The 8,040-nt window shown below is 41.7% G+C and overlaps 1 long non-coding RNA gene across 1 annotated transcript; it reads right to left on the reverse strand.

Moving 5' to 3' along the window:
* Positions 1-2,326: 2,326 nt before the first annotated feature.
* LOC134343680 (uncharacterized) lies at positions 2,327-7,442 on the reverse strand. Its single transcript, XR_010017318.1, has 3 exons — positions 7,393-7,442; positions 4,048-4,080; positions 2,327-2,454 (listed from the first exon to the last, which is right to left on the reverse strand). It is a non-coding gene; the product is annotated as an uncharacterized LOC134343680 (long non-coding RNA).
* Between the last annotated feature and the right edge of the window lie 598 nt (positions 7,443-8,040).

Here is an 8,040-nt window from a genome sequence, read left to right on the forward strand (position 1 = left end):
GCCTGAAATGTCAACTGTTTAATCTTCTCCATAAATGATGCCCGACTTACTGAGTTCCTCCAGCATTTTGTGTATGTTGCTCTCCAGCTTTCCAATATCTACAGAATCTCTTGTGTTTATGATTAGGCCAGACTAAGTCAGAAAGGTAGATTTTCTTCCCTGAAGGGAATTAGTAAATCAGATATGTTTAGACAAGAATCCAGCAATTTCATCATTCTCACTTTGCACTGAAAGCATTTTGTCCACACAGTCCAACAATTAGCTGCCATAGATAGAAGAATTTCAACTTATGACCTTGGTTCAGTGATCCAGAAATCTATCTTCTATTCTCTAAACATACAATACATATTTCAGCATTTCTGACAAGTAAAACTATTCTGACACTTCAAAGAACTTATACTGATAGTTGAACGTCACATCAACAGGTGCATTTGGACTGAAGGTTGAAAACTCTAAAAACAGCATGTGAACATTTATATAACAAGAGATGAAATGAATAATTAAAAACTTAAATCTATAACCTATTAGAAAATGCAAGGTATATAGCACAGTGGTAACACAATGCTTTACTCACCCAGAAGGCATGTTTATGAGGGTAGATCGGGTGAAGTAGGGCTTTTCTCTTTGGAACAAAGGAGGATGAGAGGTGACTTGATAGAGACATATAAGAGGCAAAGATTGAATGGACACCCAGAGACCTTTTCCCAGGGTGGAATGGCTAATATGAGGGGGCATAACTTTAAGGTGTTTGTAGAAAAGTAAGGGAAGGCAGGTTTTTCACACAAGAGTGCTGGGTGCATGGAATGCTCTGTCAGGGGTGGTGGTAGAGGCAGATACACTGGGGACACTGCAGAGGTTCTTTGCTAAGCATATGGATGAAAGAAAAATGGAGGGTTGTGTGGGAGGGAAGGGTTAGATTGATCTTAGAGTAGGTTAGGGTTCAGAAAGACATGGTGTGCCAAAGGGCCTGTATTGTGTTGTATTGTTTGATGTTCTAGGTTGTATGAATAGGCTGAAGACTTCTGGCAGGGGTTGGTGTACAGAGTATGAAGCAATCTGCGGAAACTGGTGAAATAGATTCCGCAAGTGGAAGAAGTTACAAACTGTTTATTACTAACTTGCATTCGACCGTTTTCTTCCTTTTGGTGCAGCTTGGAGGACAAATCCTTTGGGGAGAAGGTCATCACCGACCTTGGTGGTGTTGGGCCTGAAACCTGTCGTTAAATAGATCATCAAAGATTATCTGGTGTCCCAAGAAACAAAATCAAATTGTAAACAACAAGCGCAATATGCTGGAGCAACTCAGCAGGTCTGGCAGCATCAGTGGAGGGGAATAAACAGTTGATATTTCGGGCTGAGACCAAAATAGTGACAAAAGATAAGGAAGAGAAGAGAGCCTAGACTAGAGAGCCTGTTTCATGAGGGTATGTTAAGCGAGCTAGGGCTTTTCTCTTGGGAGAGAAGGAGGATGAGAGGTGACTGAGGACGAAATGTGGACATCCACTCTGTCTAGGCCTTTCAATATTCAAAGGCCCCTCTCATTCTTCTAATCTCCAATGAGTACAGTGAGAGACATCAAACACTCCTCGCACGTTAACCCTTTCATTCTCGTGAACTTCCTCTGGACCTTCTCCAATGCTAGCACATTGTTTTCTCAGACAAGGGGCCCAAAGCTGCTCACAATAATCCAAGTGTGGTCTAACCAATGCCTTATAGAGCCTCACATCCTTTCCCTTCTACTCTAGTCCTCTGAAAATGAATGCTAACATTGCATTTGCCATTCTTGCAACTGACTTAACCTGAAAGTTAACCTTTAGGGAATTATGCACTAGACTCTCAGGTCCTTTTGCAGCTCTTATTTGTTTCCATCTAGAAAATAGTTTACACCTTTATTTCTCATACGAAATTCCTGACACTGTATTCCATCTGCCATTTCTTTGCCCATTCTCCTAATCCATCTAACTCCTCCAATAGCCTCCCTGCTTCCTCAACACCACCTGCCCCTCCACCTATCTGTGGATCATCCAGAAGCCTGGCCACAAAGCCGTCAATTCCACCATCCAATCGTTGATGGGACTCAATGCTCAAGCATACCCTGCGGAGGTGGAGTTTCTTTCTTCTGGCTCATTCCAAGCTGCATCAAAGTTTCCACAGTCTGTTCCAGACGGGATCTTATTTGCTCCTGTTCCTTCTTCAAGTATTTCAGAGCATTTGTCATCCACTGCCGCAAATCTGGTGAAAGATCTGGGCACTGTAGCTTCTCCACATGTTTCCTCATCTTCTCGGTATGCTCAGCGAGGTCGTCTTCCAGCCTGAATTTGGCTTTCTTGGTTTTAAGTATTTCATCCAAAAGTCTCCTTTGCTCTTCTTCCTCTCGGTTAATTTCATCCCATAGTGCCTTCACTTGCTCCGGCGTTTGGTAATTAGTAAAGTCAAAAACCAGAGACTGCGAATCTGTCAACAGAGACAAATGACAGAGCTCTCAACAATATGGACTACAGGAAGGGCTGAATACCGATAATTTGTCACAAAAGCGCTCTAAGCTAACAGTATTAATAATTCAGAAGATGGCCAGCTATGTTATGTTCAGTTCAGGTTGCCTTATTGCAGGAAAGATTTGGCAGCTCTAGAGAAGATGCAGAGGAGACTAACCAGCATGCTGTCTGGATTAGAGCGCATGTCTTATGAGGATAGGTCGAATGAGCTCGGGCTTTCCTCTTTAGAGTGAAGGAGAATGAGTATATATACAACATATCCAGATCATTTGGAATATTTAAACTGGAGGTTGATAGAGTTTTAATTGGTAAGGGCATTAAAGATTATGAGGAGAAGGCATGAGAATAGGGTTGAGGGGGATAATAAATCGGCCATGATGGAATGGCAGAGCAGACTTGATGGGCCGAATGGCCTAATTCTGCCCCTATAGGTTTACTAAAATGTTGCCTGGCTTTCATCTCCTAAGTTACAGAGTAAGGTTGAACAAGTTGGGTCTTTATTCTTTGGAGCGTAGAAGGTTGAGGGGGGACTTGATAGAGGTGTTTAAAATTATGAGGGGGATTGATAGAGTTGACGTGGATAGACTTTTTCCATTGAGAGTGGGGAAGGTTCAAACAAGAGGGCATGAGTTGAGAGTTAAAGGACAAAAGTTTAGGGGTAACATGAGGGGGAACTTCTTTACTCAGAGAGTGGTAGCTGTGTGGAACGAGCTTCCAGCAGAAGTGGTTGAGGCAGGTTCGATGTTGTTGTTTAAAGTTAAATTGGATAGATATATGGACAGGAAAGGAATGGAGGGTTATGGGCTGAGTGCAGGTCGGTGGGACTAGGTGAGAGTAAGAGTTCAGCACGGACTAGAAGGGCCGAGATGGCCTGTTTCCGTCCTGTAATTGTTAGATGGTTATATATCTTATTGTCATATAATGAGGGGTGACGTGGTAGAGATGTACAAGATGGTTCAAGTCTATAACCAGAGACATGGCTAATAAGAGGGGGCATAATTTTAAGGTGATTGAAGGAACGTATAGGAGGGATATCAGGGGTAGGTTTTTCTCTTACACGAGTGGTGTATGTATTGTGTGCCCTGCCACGCGTGGTGGTAGAAGCAGATAGATTAGGGATATTTTAAAAACTCTCAGATAAGCACATGGATGATAGAAGAATGGAAGGTTATGTGGGAGGGAAGGGTTAGATTGATCTTAGAGCAGGTAAAAAGGTTGGTATAACATCATGGTCTGAAGGGCCTGCCCTGTGCCATAGTATTCTAAAACAAGCTCTGAGCTTATTATCAGAAGCAACACACACAAAATGCTGGAGGAACTCAGCAGGCCAGGCAGCATCGATGGAAATGATGTTTCAGACTGAGATCCTTCATCAGGCACTTCTCTTGCTTTTGAACTTATTATCTTCTGATTTATGGGCATCAATACCAATATTTGAACTAAGCTCTAAGGGTTATGGCTCTATGTGTCTATTCTTTGATATACTCTGTAAAATTACATTTTATTTTCTACCGTTTCCTTTAAGTAATTATCTTTACAGTTATGAACTTACCGAGCAGTTTATTATACCTGTCCCTTTCTTCTTCTGCAAAAAGAGAACAGAATATCTGTCAAGTAAACTGTACCATGAATACTTCTACCTATTTATTTCCTGCATCTATGTCATAGACCTACGGCAAACAGATGACTTGAAAATCCATACAAACAGATTCTGTACCAGTGGAAGGAACAAACTGGTGATGTCACTTTAAACAAAGATTAAAGAATAAAGATCTTTAATCTTTATTTTTATAAGAATTTATAATTCAATCTTGACTTGAGGCCAAGTCACCAGGTATACTTAAAGTGAAGGTCAACAGGTTCTTGATCATTAAGGGCGTCAATTTTTGTGGTGAGAAGGCAGCAGAATGGGGTTGAGGGGGATAGTAAATCAGCTATGGTGAACTCAATGGGCCAAATGGCCTAATTCTGCTCTTTTGTTTTATAGTCTTTAATCTTCATTTAAAGTGACATCACCAGTTCAGATAATATCTTTGTGATCTTGAACCCTTATTGTGATAAGGAATTGGAACTCCCATCTTACTGAGAGTGTGCTGAGCTCAACCGTAGTGTGCTGACTTTCACCAAAAAACCACAAGATTTTACAGGTTGTGAGATCTTCTGTACTGATTCATTGCACAAAATTTTTTTTAAAACTACATCAAATATACATACACCAGTGAGCATTAGTGATAGGGGAAGCTTCCTTGACTTAATTTAAAAGAGTAGATAACAACAGAGGAAAAAAAAAGTAACACTAAAGGCTGATAATTATAAACAAGAGAACATCTGCAGATGCTGGAAGTCAAAGCAACACACAGAAAATGCTGGAGGAACTCAGCAGGCCAGGTAGTATCAATGGAAAAAAGTACAGTTGATGTTCCGGGCCAAAACCCTTCCGCAGGGTCTTGGCCCACAACGTCGATTCTACTTTTTTCCATAGATGCTGCCTGGCCTGCTGGGTTCCTCCAGCATTTTGTGTGTGTTGTTTGGCTGAAAATTATATTTGCTCGCAAGAACCAAATCAAGTTTATTGTCATTTAACTATATACATGTATACTGTCAAATGAGATAATGTTTCTCTGGGCCAGGATGTAAAGCACGGCAATACACATATAACACGCAATAACTTGGGAAAGTAAGGATAAAATCTACAGATGAATTACACATAAATAAACAGTAAAGTGCACAAATTAGATATTGTCAAGTACAATACAAATTATCTAGTGACACTCTGAATATGATGCGGCAGGGAGTTCAGAATCCTAATGGCCTGAGGGGGAGAATCTGTTTCCCATCCTGACCGTTCTTGTTTTTATGCATTGTCTCCTGCCTGAAGATAGAAAGTCAAAGAGGACGCTGGATGGAGGAGTGTGATTCTTGATAATACTAAGGGCCTTGTGTATGCAGTGCTCCTGATAAATGTCACTGATGGTTAGTAGAGAGACCCCTATGATCCTCTCAGCCATTCTCACAATTCTTCCAATACGATGCTTAGCTGTTGCCAGACCAGACGGAGACGCAGCTTGTCAGGATGCTCTCAATGGTGCTCCTGTAAAGTTCAGTTAAGATGGGGGTGGGGGGAGAGAGAGGAGCCTTACTTGCCTTGATCTCCTTAGATTGAGAAACAAGGTCACTTGAGTAACACACACAAAATGCTGGAGGATCTCAGCAGGACAGAATCAGATTCAGAATCACTTTAATTGCCAGAATGTGAAACATACAGGGGGGATGGCAGAGGTAAGGTTTTTTTGCATACTGAGGTTTGATATGTGTGTGGAATGACCTGTCAGGGATACAATTGGTATTGTCTTGGAGAGGAGCTAAAAGTGGTACCAGAGGTCAACTTCTCCCAATCCATCTGCGAAAGTTTTTATTTTTCTACCTAATGCCTCTTCTTTCCTTTTCAAGGTAGCTGGAGTCCTGTCAGAGTCCATGATCTACAGCTGCACTCAAACTACAATTCTTCATGGTGGTGGGTTTCCACTATCAGAGCTCACCAAGTGGCCATCTTCGATATCTCCAGGTTCAGCCTGGAAAACATGCTCTGTGCGGCCCTGTGGACACAATTACTTGCCGGTGTCACCAACTGAAGCATCGCGGGAGACCGGAACATCGAGACAGCAGTGTACGCTGTCAGAGGCCTCAGCACTCGAGCGATTACTCTCTCTCTCTCGACGGTGAGAGAGAATTTGCTGCCAATTTTGGAGTCGGGGAACTCGAAACAAAAGCGATACTACAGACTGTAACATCAAAACAGTGAGCTGTTGGCCTCCCCTCTTGCTGTTGCAGAAATGATACCTCTCTCTCTCCCTGGCAAGAGAGAGAGAGCTTGTGATATGTTGAACTCTCGGGTGAACAGTGGTTTTGATGGACTCTAGATCGTGGTCTCTTTGGGGCTTTGCATGGCAGGTTGTGGGGGGGGGGCTGATGCTTTTGCTGAGGCAGATGGAGGGAGAGGGTTGATGCTTTGTTGCTGCTTATGCATGGGGGTGAGAGGGCACTCTGGAGTTATAACGTTTTTCCGTCATTCATTCTTTGGGATTTTTCTTCTGTTTCGTGGATGTCTGCAGAGAGTAAGAATTTCAGGACGTATGTTGCGTTCATTCTCTGATATTAAATGGAACCACTGAACCATTGAATTATTAACATTTATGAGACTCTTAGATAGGCAGATTGATGAAAGAAAAATGGAGGACTATATAGGAGAGTAGGGTTAGATTGATCTTAAGAGTCCGTTAAAGGGTCAGAACAACATCGTGGGTTGAAGGGCCTGTACTGTGCTGTATGTTCAAATGGGAATTTTGCTAAGACAGCACCAACTTCCTTTACTACAGTTTACTGAATAATTTGTATTCTCCTTGTTTAGTATTGTGAAACAATGCAAACTATTTATCAAAGTCGGTTATCTAAACCAGCAAATGGTAAACTTGAGTTACCAGGTCTACCAGACTCCAGGATAACCTGCCTCTAACTGGCTATAAAATAACTCAAATTTATAAATCCATTCTCTTTGTCTCAGAATAGAGGGACGTCCATTTAGAACAGAGATGTGGAGGAATTTCTTTAGCCAGAGGGTACTGAATCTGTGGAATTCATTGCCACAGATGGCTGTAGAGACCAAGTCAATGAGTATATTTAAAGAGGAGGGTGACAGGTCCTTGTCAGGGCATCAGAGGCTTCAGGGAGAAGGCAGGAGAATGGGGTTGAGAGGGGCAATAAATCAGTATTGATGGGATGGCAGAGCAAACCAGTGGACTGATTGGCCTAATTCTGCTCCTAAGTCTTACAGTCTTAGGTAATCTAAACATTACTTATTTCAGAAAGAGAGCTGAACTTCTCTGTTTCCAGGACTTACGTGACAAATACGGCTTTTGGAAATATTTTGCTTGCTTTGCTGGATCTATTTCCTCTGTTCATGAAACAAACATAGAACATGTAAGCATGTACAAAATGATTGTTGCTAGACAACAAAAACAAAATCTGTATTTTTATACTGCTTTTATGCACTGCATTGCTGCCACATGATTGGCTGATTAGATATTTACATTAACAAGCAGCTATACAGTCATACCTAATAAAATGGCCATTTTGCCCACACACTTTCAAATCTCAGACCTCAGATTTCTCCAATTTTACCTTTTTAACTTGAAGCAGCTAATTGTTGCTCATCTTTCAGACCCCTCTGAATTACCAATCCAATGAATTACTGTGGCATTTAGTAATTTTACAAGTTACCTTTCTTGGTAAAGGGAAACGGACATTTTGTTCCTTTTGGAAATCCTCTTTTTATTGGTGACAACTCTGTAGGCACTGAACAGGAATAGAAAAAGATGAATCTGTTATATTAATTGTATTAACATATGCTTTATAACACTATATACACCTACACTGTACAGGTATGCATATGTGTCTTTCCCACCCACCTGGCTTCACCTATCTCCTTCCACCCCCCCCCCACCCGCCACCTCTTTATTTTGGCGTCTTGCCCCTCCCTTTCCAGATA

This window comes from Mobula hypostoma, chromosome 3 (assembly GCF_963921235.1).
Source record: "Mobula hypostoma chromosome 3, sMobHyp1.1, whole genome shotgun sequence".
Taxonomy (NCBI): Eukaryota; Metazoa; Chordata; class Chondrichthyes; order Myliobatiformes; family Myliobatidae; genus Mobula; species Mobula hypostoma.